Genomic DNA, 15,042 nt, shown 5'->3' on the forward strand with positions numbered 1-15,042 from the left:
TGCGAATGCGCCCAATGCAAGAGTGGCTCAACAGCCAGCGGTGTCAGGCCAGTGGACAGTGGGACGATCTAGTGGTCATCGAGCCGGCCCTCATTCTCTCGCTGCAGTGGTGGTCGAGGGACAACCTCTTGAAAGGGAAATCCTTTACCACCCCTGCAGTGGAAGCCACTTTTAACTACAGACGCGTCTCTTACATGGTGCAGAGCTCACCTGCTTCAACAAACAGCGCACAGAGTTTGGTCGTCAGACATGGCATCCAACCACATAAACCGGTTGGAACTTTGGCAGTGTTCAAAGCACTGAAGGCTTTCCAGACACAACTGCAGGGGAAGATGATCCTCATCCTCACAGACAGCACCACGGCCATGTACTATCTGAACAAACAAGGGGGCACTCATTCTTCAGGGCTGTTCAAACTGTCCCAGAACATTTGGAAGTGGGCTCTCAAACGCAACATGTTCCTGTTATCACAACATGTTCCAGAGGAACTCAATCTTCTGTCAGACGTATTCAGCAGAGACTTTCCGTTGCCCAGGGAGTACGAATGGTGATTACACAGAGACATAATCTCCAATGTTTTCGCAGAATGGGGCTTCCCAGGATGGATCTGTTCGCAACTCTGGAGAACGCTCAGTGCCAAGATTACACCTCCAGGTACCCCCAGAACCGTTCCAAGGGGAACGGACTCTGGATAACATGGTCAGGGAAATGTATCTACGCTCCCCCTCCGCATCCCCTGAACCCCCTTCTCAAGAAGATCATGCACAAGATGCACCAGGAACCAGTCACAATGATACTGGTGGCCCCCATGTGGGCCCGCCATCCCTGGTTCGCTCATCTGATGGAGATGTCCCTATCTCCTCCAGTCAAACTGCCTTGCCCGTACAACATGTCGCAAGACAGAGGGGAGGCGCTTCACCCATGCCCGCAGGCATTGAACTTAGCGGCCTGGCTCCTGAGGTCATAGAGTTTGGACACCTGCAACTCCCTCAGAGATGTATGGACATTCTCAGGGCAGCAAGAAAACCGAACACCAGATACTGCTATTCCAGTAAATGGAAACGGTTTGTCATCTGGTGCAACTCAAAGAGCATTAACCCGATTAACTGCTCTCCCACACAGATGTTTTATACCTAACTCATTTACTTGACTCAGGCATGGTCTCCAACTCCATAAAGGTGCACCTAGCTGCACTTTCAGCCTACACAACAGAAAGTGTCATGGTGGAAAATACCAGTTATTAAAGCTTTCATGGAGGGAGGGAGTGAAGAGAATTCACCCTCCCATTTCTAACCTGGCTCCCGGGTGGGACCTAAACGTGGTGTTGACTAGGCTGATGGGGGGGGGGGGTAAGGAGGCAGGGGGGCTCCTTTCGAGCCCTTGCACAAGGAAAGTCTTAAAGACCTCACCCTTGAGACTGCTTTTTTGATAGCTATTACCTCCATCAGGAGGTTAAGTGAGCTACAGGCGCTCTCGATCCTAGATCCCTTTGTAACAGTTCACAAAGATAAGGTGGTTCTGCGCAGTCACCCTAGATTTGTGCCTAAATTAATTTCCAAGTTCCTTGTGAACCAGTCAATAGAACAACTACCGTTCTTTCAGAATCCTTCAAGCTTGGGAGAAAGAACCCTGCACACACTGGATGTACGCAGAGCTGTCATGTTCTACATGGAACAAACTCGACCATTTAGAAAGATTAATCAGTTTTTCGTTTCGGTGGTAGCAGGAAGAGAAGGTGACGCGGTCTCCAAATCCACCATCTCTTGGTGGATTGTTAAATGCATTAATCTCTGCTACACTCTTGCTAAGAGAGATCTACCCTTCAAGCATAGAGCACATTCCACTCGAGGCCCTGGGGCGTCCATAGCATTCATTGCAAATGTTCCCCTTGAATCTATTTGCAAAGCGGCAACCTGGAGTTCTGTACACACCTTTACAAAACACTATTGCCTAGACACTCATTCTAGGTCTGATTCCCAGGTGGGACAGGCAGTACTAAGACATCGTTTCACTACTGTTCCTTCTACAACCCACCTCCAACTCCGGGTACTGCTCGCTAGTCTATGCACAGCCTATCAGAAGACATGCATTACTTATCGCAAAAGCATTTCTGATGGTTGTATATGCCTAGATTCACATGCGTCCACCCTTCCTCCCTGCTCGGATGGAAGGAACATAGACGTCTTACTACTTTCTCTCTTTTCTGTACTCACTCACGATAGTCATAAGGCTCCCTCACGGCAGAAAAAATACAATTGCAGGGACTTCGACGCGTGAAGGATCTTGGGTACAGTACACGTCACGTAGAGATAGTGTTACAGGCACGCCCATGTCGACGTCCCCTTTCGGTTCTCGAAAGACAAGATGCAATAATCCGTAGTTACCACTGGATGTCGGACCATATGCACAGCATGTGAATCTAAGCAGATACAACCATCAGAAATGCTTTTACGGTAAGTAATGCATGTCATTTACTTGTAACACAGCATTGGTTATGTCTTTCTACTACACTTAACCCATCAGGGGCTACAGGTTGCTACAGCCAAGGGCTATCAGGTGGCACTGTCCATTTTATATGCAGATTCCTTTTTTTTTTACAGGGATTACGTTTCCTCTTCCTCAGTTCATGATGTTGCTTGGCGTATCGCCCACAGTATGAGTTAATGTGAACGGTCTATTACAATGCAAGAACACAGTTTGGCAGAGAAAGTCACTAATCCACAGCGTTAGGAAGAGGGCGCCAAGGCTGCAGGTGTCTGGGGGGGGGGGTGGTTCTACTGCCAGTATAATACCACTGAGAAAGTTCAAATCCAACACGAGCGGGTCCCAGTCACACTGCGCCAAGGAATTATGCCATTTAAGGTTTGTAGAGTGTGGACAGTGCCAAGAATAAATCTCTAAAGCGCTGTAATCCTTGTTATTTTTCCACGGCTGTCTAGCCTTACCACAATAGCAAAGCATTAGAGATTTATTCTTGGCACTGTCCACACTCTGCAATTAGAAGTTCCTTATTGAGTCACGTAAGAGACGTGTCCCCTTACTCTGACTGAAGTGAAACAGAGTACATGTGCATGTCCACACCAAATAGCTGCGGCCATGACTGTGATTCTTGAAGGTGGCAGCTCAGAGTGACACACACCTATTTGTATTTGCTTGCAGGTGATGGAGGATATCCCTTGAAGCCGTGGCTACTTACCCCTGTGCGGAACCCGCAGAACAGCCATGAAGTTGAGTACAATCGGGTACACACCCATACCCGTGTTGTGATTGAGCAGACCTTTGGCCTGTTGAAGGAGCGGTTCCGCTGCCTAAGCAGGTCTGGTGGAGCACTCCTTTATAGGCCTGAGAAGGTGGCAAAGATCACCATGGCCTATGTCATGCTGCACAACATGTGTGTCCGTAGAAATGTACCACTGCCACCTGACATTGACATGCATGCACCGGGTGAGGATGGAGACGGAGGTGAAGCAGCATCCCTGCCAGTATGTGATGCACAGGATGGCCATGCAGTATGCCAATCACTGATTCACGAATACTTCTGAACCACAGGGACTTACACAGAAATGTGTCAGTGACACACTGGGTCCATGTGGGCATGCACACAGGGAATGTTGGGATTTGGGCACTGAACACCGTCATACAATAAATAGATACACACCAAATCACCAATGTCCAGCCATTATGTTTTTTCTCACAACAGGTATATTGTATCAAACTGCAAAAATGTGACAACCCCCCCAAAGCTCCCTTATGAACTCCCAAACCCCCACAGTGAACTCCCAACCCCCCCCAGTGAACTACCAAACACCCCCAATAAACTCCACCAAATGCTCCCATTCACCCCCAACCATGTGTTCCACTCCCATTGTCCGCCCACACTTCTTGCGGGACTTTTTGCTGTCCGGGGGCAGCATTTAGGTGTGCCTTGCACTCCTTCTGGCAAGACGCACAGGGCTGGTGGGGACTGAGGAAGCAGGTGTGGTGGCTGATGAGTCGGTGGCAGGTTCCACACCTGCTGCAAGGAGTGGCTGCTGCATGTGGAGCAGGATGGACGTTAATACGTGTTATTGCCCCCAGACAGTCCCTCATCAGCACTGCCGACGCATTCACTGCGGTTGTGTTGGCTGTAATAGCGGCAGTGGTCCCCGCTATGGCAGTGGCTATTCCCCGCCTGGTGTCCTCGCCATCCGCTATGTATTGCCGCAGGAGCTCCAACATCGCCCCCTGTCGGGCCTCCACCCTCGCCAGCCGTGACTCGAGGGTTTTTGTGGGAGCAGGGGTGGTGGGAGGTGCTCTCACAGGGCCTGCATTTTCAGTGCTGTCCTCCGGGAAGGGGCTTGGGTCCGAATCATGCAGGCAGGGATCAGCACTGCTGTAGGTGGGTGGGGGCTGTGTTTGGGGCGAGGGGGTGGACACGGGGCTTGGGGTGGGTGGACATATCACTTCCGTGACTCCCTCCTGGTCCACATTCTCCTCCGTCATCTTCAGTGGTGGCCATTGCTTCTAGGGACTCCCCTTCCACTGGTGTGTGTGTGTGTGTGGGCTGCTGGGTCTCGAGTGTGTCAGGCACACTGGCTGTAGTTGTGGCCTGCTTGGCCTCCCCGGAGGTGGTGGTGGTAGCCCTTTTCTGTGTGTGAGACGTGGATGCCCTTGCGGTGGTGTCTTGGCTGGCATCTTCTCCATCGGTGCCTGGGGGGTAGAAGAGATGCAGGGCATCAGTGATGGTGTTAAATGCCAGAAGCATATTATGGTGCTGTTCATTGTTAATTTAATCATTCATTCATGTCTCACAGGTGTGTCACACATGGTGGTCTGAGGTGGCATTTTGGCATTTGCTGCATGGCAGGTGGCATGCCGTTGATTTGGGGTTTGTGTGATGCATTACATGGGCACGGTCCATGTGTGTTGGCTGTGTGTTGGTTATGGGATTGGCACTCAGCATGCATTTCTGTCTGGCAGGGTTTGGCCCGCCATCTGGACTTGGATGTGTTCATGTGGGTGTTGGGACATGCATTGCCTTGCTTAGACACTCCTCCACATCACTTGTGCTACGTCATGGTTTCCCCTACAGGGATTTGCAGGGTCATTCACCTCCTTCTGGTGTTGATGCCGCACCCGTCCCCATCTCCCAGAATCCCACGATGGACTCTGGATTAATGAAGGTGCTTGCGGTCTCCTCCCAGGTGGTCATTTTGGCAGGAGAGTGGGGACCCCCGCCTGTGGCCATGGCCTCCATCCTGTTGCTTGCCATGATGTTACGGATCCTCAAGCAGAGGGCAGTCTTTGACACTACTTGGTGTGGTTCCTACAGCCGACACCTTGTGGTCTACCTCCTGCCAGATATCGTCCTGCTGCTGCACCTCACGCTTCAGGTTCTGGGATTTGATGAGATCTGCATGTGCAGCAACGGTGTCCGCTAGCATATTTAATTCAGTGTCGGAAAAGCGCTGTTTCCGCAGCCGGGGGGTGGTCTTGCGGGTTGCCTTGGAAATTATGGAAATATTTGCACAGAGCTCTCCAGGAAACAACTGGTGGTTTTGGAGGATTGCAATGGATTGTGTTTTTAAAGATGACTGCCGGCCCATTTCCCGTTCCGACGCAATGACGTTATTTCCGGGTCCGGTATTACGAGCCCGGTATTAGCATGTTGGTATTACCGGGTCGGTATTTAGGGGTTCTTCCTAGGCGGTGGCGCTATTGGCGGGTCTCGTGATGGCACTATCGGGGGGGGGGGGTTGGAGGGCCTTTCGCGGCATTCCGGTATGGCCATTACCGGCATGGGGGGGTCGCGCGCTCTCATATGAGCACGGATCCACTCGTTCCGCCATGCCGGTAATGACCCCGTTTTTACCGCCCTACTCGTAATGAGGCCCATAATGTGTCCCTGTTTAATACACAAAAATGCTTCGAAGGTTAGTAGATGGCTGCTGCATGCTAAAGACAAATTGAAAAAAGAAGTGTCATGGAACTAAATGACATGGTTAATGCTCTACAAGCTAGATTCAAAAGTGGCGAAGGGCATGCGGGAAACTAACCCGATTCACGGACTGTTGTTATTTAAGCAGTAAACCGCAGTGTGTAATATGCCTACACTCCCGTGTGGTCACACTGAGATAAACTTGGACATTCAATCTCAAGGCTATTTTTGCTTATATGAAATGACTTAACAGCACCTGTGAGTATTGTTGCTTGACACTTGAAACTAGTAACCAGATATTGCACATAGCCTTGTCCTGTAATGTTATACCTCATCCAATACCTTCCACTGTGTGCTTTTCCGAGCGCGTTAAGCAGTAAACCGTCTATTATGTAGTAGGATGTTGGCTAAAATCAATTCAGCACACATTGGCATTTTGTTTCTAAGGACGCAACTTCTAAGTAATGTAAACTGTGCTAAAGTATTAAGTTTTACATACACGTTACAATTTGAGTACTGGTTAACGTTATTATCTTGTTTCCCAGAGGGAATACTTTGGTGTTTGTATTTGCAACCCAAAATTCTTTAGATTTGTTAAAGTATGCAAGTAGTAGACATGAGTGCATTGAGCTCTGTGTCCAACCCAAAGTGCTGATTTGCAATGTAAGGACTTGGCTTTTTGCCTTCCCATCTTTGCCAAGTAAAACTTGGTCTCTATAGTATGCAGTAAGAAAGGACTCCCAGCCCCAGAGCCGGAAGGCAGAGCCGGCTCAACACAAATACTATCATCTGTGCCCGTCTGGGCCTGTATGGGCTCTGGAGGGGGTCTGATGTGCAATGCCTGCCCTGCTGGTACTTCTAAAGGTAAGAGCGCCAACGTGCGTTCCACTCTCGTCTATATTTACTGTGATGTTCATTCCCCTCATCGCTACCCAGTGCAGGGCCCCTTGCGATACCATCTCCCACTGTTCCCGCTACATCTCTTTGCTTTGCTGAGAAAGTTGATCTCAGCCTCACTTTACTGAAGGCCGCTACCCCTGATCCCATCCATTCCATCCCTCACTAACTGTTCTTTGCTGTTCTCATCAACGTGCCACTAAAACAACCTGCCACTGTGAAACCATGCTTTTTGGCCAACACGTGGACTTTCGTATCTAGCTGGGACTGCATTACTCTTCTTTATTCTGCATTACTCTTCTTTATTCTGCCATTGGTTGGTCAACGATCCATCTAACAACTATTGCATATGGAGCAACCTCCTCTAATAACCTCCTCTACATGTTATCTTCAAGTAACCGTTCGCAGCTATCTCGAACTACATGTTGCCTTTTATGCTCCAACTGCTGCATTGTTCTAACTAAGCATCTCTTACGGAATGCCTGCATTACTTGTAATGTGTACGTCGCCATGCATCAAAATCACTTATTCACTGATTTATACTGCACTCCCATGCCTGCACGTAATTCGAGTTTAAGCGTAAAAATTAGTCCTGTCATGCTTGTTCTCCAGCATGGGGTCTGGCATGGATTCACATGCTCATGAATATTCCCTGTCGTTAGGCCGGGAATCCTCGGTAAAGAAAAAATCAATATCAGTATCAGTTTCGTTTCTGATCTGTCTTTCTCAGTAGTAACCAATCACTGGTCTCTGGGTCATACTGGCCCCAGCCAATGACTGCTCTCTTCCTAAGCCCTGCCTCTGTCTGCCATCCTCAGATTTTTACCGCACGCTCAAGTGTTGGGAGTCCTCGTGTTTAGCTCTCGAGCTTTTGCTGCGTTTTCGTGCTTTTTCAAAGAGAATTTCTCATTTTTCGGTCAAATAGAGCCTCAAGCTCCACCGTCTCTACATCTGATTAACAGGGATCCATGTCGGATTTTTCTACGCCTCTCAAGGGTGAAGATTTTGTCGAGTTGCGCTTCTTGGAGGAGTACAGAAGTTTCTGCAGCCTACCCGAACATGGCCCAGGAGAAAGGAAGCTCGACGCCCGGAAAGCTGTTCAGGGTTTGTCCTGGACGCCAGCTGCATCGAAATGTCTCTACTGCCTTCATGAGGACAAAACGCACGTGGAGAAGGACTCTGCCTTTTGCAGGAACATGTCGGAACGGACCATCAGGGGCCGACGCCTTCGTCTCTCCAACTGGCTGGAAGGAAAGAGCCCATCAGGTGAGAAGAAGAAGTCCGAGCGGTCTTCTAAGTCCTGTGAGGGCGCCCCGGCGACGGGGGCTCAACAGAAGGCAAAGCACCATGAGTCCGCGGGCACCGGGAGCGCCGAACGGTCGGGCCCCTAGGCTGCCAGGCAGGGCACGCCCTCTCCAGTGCCATCAACCAAGAGCCAACACTCTGGCTCAGGGAAGAGGAAGGCCGAGAACCCGGCGAAGCTTCTGGAGAGGCCCCGGTCCAGCTCGAAGGATCCGGCTGAGGGGGAGCGAGGCGGTGACCCTCCCCCCAAGGTGAAGGCCACAGGCCCACACAAGGTGGTGAAGGCCTTGATTCACCCGGCCAAGGCCTCTATCGAGGAAGTCGCGGCGGCCTGGCGCAGCCTGTGGAGGCTACACCAGTGGAGGCGACCTCGGGGCCCAGAGTCTCCCTGCCTCCATGGAGTGAAGCCTCTTTCAGACTCATCGAAAAGACCCCCGTGAAGACCCCGGCAGAAAGAGGGGGGGTGGCCATTGTGGACATGGACACAGCATCCTAGGAGGAGCTGGTAGAAGTCTTAGAGGGCCTCGACGAGGGCGTCGAAGAGGCCCGTGCCTACGGGAGGAATCCCGACGAAGGTGACGACGAGAGCGACGGCGGCACCTGCGAGGGTCCTAGTCACCCATCGCTTCCGGAGCCGCAGGATAACTCGGCGGCCATTTTGTTGGCGATACAATCCTATGTTCGGAGATAAGGACGAGATTGCCCTTACCACCGTCGGAGGAGCCAGAGCCAGGCTCGACGGAGGAGCCAAAGCCAAGCCCGGCGGGAAGCCTCCCGAACAAGAGAAGACGTGGCCTATTCAACCTTTGCCCACGTCCCCTGTCCCTGGGGATGACACAGGAACAGACACGGCTACGACGGGTACCGACGACGGGACGGAGCTCCCATCGCCCCCAGCCTGGGCCTCCCCGCCCGACGATATCAGATCTTTCCATGCAGTGATCGCCAGGGCATCCAAGCTTTTTCAGCTCTGCCCCGAAGAGAAGAAGGAAGGTTTCCTTTACCAACGGCACGAGGTCAAGAGAAAAACAGTCCTCGCCGTGCCTCTGCTGGATGACATCTGGGACGAGGGTCTCACCCTTCTCAAGAACCAGTCTGACGCCTGCCTAGAGGGATCGGTACGAGAAGTAGTACCGGGTCCCCGACGCTGCCCCTTTGTGCCTTAGGGCACAACCGACCCCTGACTCGGTCGTCTCAGCGGCTGGCAAGAAGAAAGCGGGGGGGGGAGGGGCATCGGCCTCCACGTCACCTTCCCCGCCGGACGGCGAAGGAAAGAAGCTGGACGCAATGGGACGACAAGTTATCTCGTCAGTGGCAACAACGATTAAGGCGGCCAACGCCCTCGCGGCCCGCGGCCCGCTACGACAGGGAGTTATGGTACAAGATCGCCCCCCTGTTGGACTTCCTACCGGATGACAAGAGGGTAGAGGCCCTGGAGATCTTGCAAGAAGGTCAGGTGGCGTCGGACCACGCCATTACGGTGGCAACGGACAAATTCCAACACCGGTTTCCGCCAGCTAGGCAACAGCGTTTGCCTTAGACGAGGGTGGCTCAAGGCGACGGATTTCTGCCAGGAAGTACAAGCCAAGGTTTTTGGACATGCCGTTCGACGGGAACAATCTGTTTGGGAAAACAGTGGATGAGTCCCTCCAAGCCATCAAGGCGGACACTGAGACAGCTAAGGCCCTAGGCGTTCTCTGGCAACGAAGGCCGTCCTTTCGGAGCACCGGAGGCAAGCAGGGTGCCTCCAAGGGATTCGCCGGTGGCTCCTCTACGTACCGCCAGGCGGCCCGCTCCTCGTCACAGGAAGCCTATAGAGGACCCTGCCGTCGTCGCCAGTGAGGCCAAGGCGGCAAGGCGTCCTCCAAGCAAGATTGAACCGACAGCGCTGTCGGGCCCCCACCGAAGCACCTTGGTCGGAGGCCGGCTGGCGAAGTTCGTCAGCGTGTGGGAGTCCATCTCCACCGACCGTTGGGTGCTGGACGCCCTGGCCCAGGGGCACGCCCTCGAATTTCTAAAAAAGTGCCCCTGCATTCCACCCGTGGCCAGAAAGAAAAATCACATCCCTCAACTGCTATTGGAGGTAAGGGCGATGCTCAAAAAAGGTGCCATCGAGCTCGTCCCGAAGAGGCTCCGGGGTATACTCAAGGTACTTCCTCGTGAAAAAGAAGACAGGAGGATGGCGCCCCATCCTGAACCTGCGACGACTGAATAAGTACATCAAGGCACAGAAGTTCCGGATGGTCACCCTCCAGCACGTGCTGGGACAGCTGGAGGAGGGCTATTCCCTGTCGTTGGATTTGGAGGATGCGTACTTCCACATCTCCATTCTAAAAGGACACTGAAAGCTCCTCACGTTCGTGGTTCAAGGACAGCACTACCAGTTCAAGGCCCTCCCGTTCGGATTGAAGTCGGCACCCAGGGTGTTCACCAAGTGCCTCGCACCGGTGGCGGCACGGCTGCGCCTGCAGGGGATCCACGTCTACCCCTACCTCGACGACTGGCTCATCCGAGCAAAGACAAGGGAGCTTGCCGTAGATCACACAGCGAAGACCGTCCAGCTGCTCACGGACCTGGGATTCTCCATCAACTTTCCCAAATCCCACCTGGTCCCGTCGCAAGTCGCACTGTTTCTGGGAGCCAAGCTCGACACAGTGGCGCGTCTGGCCTCGCCGTCGGAGAAAAGGACAAAGGCCATCCTGGGCAAGGTGCAGCGTCTGCTGGCCATGGACGTGGCCAGGGTGAGGTCCATCAAGTCCCTCCTCGGGATGATGTCCTCCTGCATATATCTTGTGCGCCTGTGCACGCTTTGGATGCGCCCTCTGCAAAAGTTCCTTGACGCCCGCTGGATCCAAGCGACTGGCAACTTCGAGGACAGGATCCCGCTCAACGAGACCTTCCGACGAGCGATCCGGTGGTGGGGCACCCGCGCTCATCTGACGCCGGGCACAGACTTTCAGACCCCATCTCACCAGATAACGGCGACGACAGATGCCTCCCTGGAAGGGTGGGGAGCGCACACCGGAGAACTTCACACGAGAGGCCTTTGGCTCCCGGAGGAGAAGCCACTCCACATGAACATTCTGGAGCTCCGTGCAGTGTTCTGGGCCCTCAGGTCCTTTCTCCCGTCCCTCAAGGGCAAGGTGGTGAGAATCTTCCCCGACAACACCACCACGATGTTCTACATCCGGAAGCAGGGAGGAACCAGATCCCCAGCCCTCTCCAAGAAAGCCCAGGATCTGTGGCATTGGGCCGTCGCCCAAGGGATGTTTCTGGTGCCCTTTTCATCTGGCAGGGCTAAAGAACACCATCGCCGACTCACTCAGCAGGGAGCTGCGCTCGTGCCACGAGTGGGAACTACGTCAGGATCAAGTGGATCGACTCTTCCGACGATGGGGAAAACCGCAGATCGACCTGTCGCGACGGCGACGAACTCCAAGTGCCAGAGGTTCGCCAGCAGGTTTCCCCAGCCGAGGAGCATCGGCGATGCTTTCTCGTTCCCCTGGGACGGCCTGTTCCTATATGCATTCCCTCCGTTGCTGCTCCGACTCATCAACCAGCTCAAGAGGTCCCGGTGCAGGATGATCCTCGTCGCACCGGCGTGGCCGAGGCAGATCTGGTTCCAGGACCTTCCCGACTTGTCAGCGTCCCCACCAGTCAAGCTGCCGACGGACGTGGATCTTCTCTCCATAGAAGGAGGCGCCATACTTCACCACGACCCGGAGTCGCTGAACTTGCAGGCCTGGCTCCTGCAGCACTAGAGTTTGGAGGGTACGATATCCCGGCTGACTGCAGAAAGGTCCTTGCAAAGGCCAGGACGTCCTCAACTCTCAAGTGCTACGGACATAAGTGGAAGAGGTTCTCTGTCTGGTGCTGTTCCGATCGTTCCTGCCGGTGAAGGCCTCTGCCCCGGCATAGGAGCTCAACCAGGCTCATGGGGGCGCTATTCGAGCCCCTACATTCGGCACCGTTGAAGTTCCTGTCGTGGAAGACTGCGTTTCTTGTGGCCATCAACTCCGCACAGCAAGTGGGAGAGATCCAGGCCCTATCCTGCAAGCCTCCATACTTGACTTTTCACGACACAAGGGTGGTGCTGAGGACGCACCCTTCCTTTATGCCCAAGGTGCCGTCGGACTTCCACCTCAACGAGCCCTTGGTGTTACCTGTTTTCTTCCCGTCACCTTCGTCGCCGGCCGAGAGGACTTTGCACTCGCTGGATGTGGCTAGAGCGCTGAAGTTCTACGTGGACCGTACGAAGAGTTTTCGGAAGACATCACAGCTATTTGTGAACTTTGGACCTGTGAACCGAGGGAAGGCTCTCTCGAAGGCTTCCATTTCCAGATGGCTCTCCGGCTGCATCATGCACTGTCATCGGTTGGCAAACCGGCCGTTGCCTGGCTTAATGCTTAATGTTGAGCCTTTGCCACCTCCCGTTGGTTGTGCATGTGTGTACTGCTATGTATTCTTAAAGTCATGAGCATGTGAATCCATGCCAGACCCCATGCTGGAGAAGGAACAAGTTACTTACCTGTAACTGTTGTTCTCCAGCATGGGTCTGGCATGGATTCACATGCGAACCCTCCCTCCTACCCCTCTGCGGCTCTTCACTTGGTCATACTGCCACTTTGCGTGCTACCAAATCTGAGGATGGCTGCCAGAGGCGGGACTTAGGGAGAGGGCAGTCATTGGCTGGGGGCAGTATGACCCAGAGACCAGTGATTGGTTACTACTGAGAAAGACAGATCAGAAACGAAACTGATACTGATTTTTTTTCTTTACCGAGGATTCCCGGCCTGACGACTGGGAATATTCATGAGCATGTGAATCCATGCCAGACCCATGCTGGAGAACAACAGTTACAGGTAAGTAACTCTTTCCTTACCATGCATAACTGAAATACCCCCCATTACATGAGGTGCGGCTTTCCCAGAATGTGCACCCTTACCTATTTTGTCATGCTTGTTATTGTGCATACCTGAAGTAGCCCCCCGTACCACAAGGCGAGGCTCTCCAATGCTTGAAAAAATAAACCTCCTCCAAAACAAAATATCTCACCATTACAAAGCCCTACCCAAGCAGAGCTCTCGTGCGCAGATGCAGCCCAATGCCAAAAAAAGCATCCTGCCCAAATTTTCATTTACAGAAATCACTGCAGCAGATGTCATAGACATCCTTAGACACCTCAAACCCTCACAAGGCAAGGGCGATGTGTGTCCTCCTAAAATCATTAACGAATGTGCAGAACCACTTGCTTCTCTCCTTAGGGCATTCATCAACGCCTCATTCAAAACGGGCATAGTCCCGGATAGCCTCAAAGAGGCTTGGGTGCGGCCTCTTTTAAAAAAAAATCTGCGCTAGAACCCTCTAAACCCAATAACTACCGACCCATAACAGTCCCATTCCTTCTGAAAATACTAGAAGAGGCCACCCACAGACAGATTCAACTATACCTTGAATCGAACTCTATCCTAGGAAAGAGACCATCAGGGTTCCGCAAAGGGCACGGAACTGAAACCGCCCTTGTAGACTTAAAAAACGAAATCACAAATATCCTCAACAAAGGCAAGCCTGCACTTCTACTCTTTCTAGACCTCTCAGCAGCGTTCGATCTGGTAGATCACAGCACACTCATCAGTCATCTCACGCATGCTGCGCATTTCTCCAAGGATGCAGCGACATGGGTAACCTCCTTCCTAGAGGGCGGAGCTATGAAAGTGTTCTTTAACACAGCTCATGCAGCACCCTCTATCATCCACTGCGGTGTCACCCAAGGATCCTGTACTGCCCCCCATATTATATAATCTTTTTACCAAGCCTCTCTTTGATAAACTGGATGCACTTGGGATCACATACACCAACTATGCTGATGACACCCAGGTGCTCCTTCCCCTGACGGGGCACTATCATCAAGACGCCACAAAACTACAGCAAATCTACTCCACCATACAGGCATGGATGGCTACCAACGGCCTCTGTCTGAATGGGCACAAGACTGAAATCATCATTCTTGGCCAGAAATTCACACTATCCAACCTTAACCCGCTTTACCTCAATTTCAGTATAGATAACTGCGTCATCCCAGTATTATCCTGGGTTAAAACTCTTGGTGTCCACATTGATGCGACTCTATCCATGGATATACAAGTCAGCGCCATACTCTCAGCCTCCGCACTGAGTACAAAACTTATCAATGCTATAAAACCATTTCTAACCAAGGATAATTGCCTCTCCATCGCTAGAGCAACTATAGGAGCCAAACTCTATTATTGCAACGCGCTCCTTGCTGGCACCTCCGAAGAAAATCTAGCCAGACTCCAAACAACCCAAAACAATGCTCTTAGAGCAGCCCTCAGCATACTGAAAAGAGACCATATTACACAAGCAAGAATGACCGCCCACTGGCTCCCAGTCCAGGACCGTATCACCTTCCAAATTCTCACAACCACACACAAATGCATCAACCTCTCAGCACCCTCATACCTATCTGACACCATATATAGATCACAATCTACCAGACCGACTAGATTATGTTACACCAATCAACTAACGGTACCACGCATCAACAGGACCAAGGCGGGGGGGGGGAATAGGCTTCCCTTACCTCGCCCCTAAGCTATGGAATACTCTCCCTACTGACGTCAGAGCCGAAACGTCTCTACACCTTCCGCAAAAAACTAAAAACTGCTCTTTTCAATTAACTACCCGCACCCAGACACCTACCTTTCAATGTATGTATGTAACCCAGCCCTCTCATCTAATGTAACATATACGGATGTGAACTGTATGTAACCAAGTATAAGCACAACTGTAACAAGCGCCACGATGCCCACGGGCTGCTGTGCGCTCAACAAATGCAAACAAATGTAACCAATACATTCCTGGACTTTGCTATATGTACCGTGTACTTCCTGTAACTAGCGCCTAGA

General features: G+C 52.2%; 1 protein-coding gene across 1 annotated transcript in view; it reads left to right on the plus strand.

The window, feature by feature from the left end:
- Positions 1-15,042, plus strand: part of OSBP (oxysterol binding protein) — a 1,428,945-nt gene that overhangs the window by 331,680 nt on the left and 1,082,223 nt on the right. The window lies entirely within an intron of this gene.

Source organism: Ambystoma mexicanum, chromosome 12, assembly GCF_040938575.1.
Source record: "Ambystoma mexicanum isolate Mex_15411 chromosome 12, UKY_AmexF1_1, whole genome shotgun sequence".
Classification (NCBI taxonomy): domain Eukaryota; kingdom Metazoa; phylum Chordata; class Amphibia; order Caudata; family Ambystomatidae; genus Ambystoma; species Ambystoma mexicanum.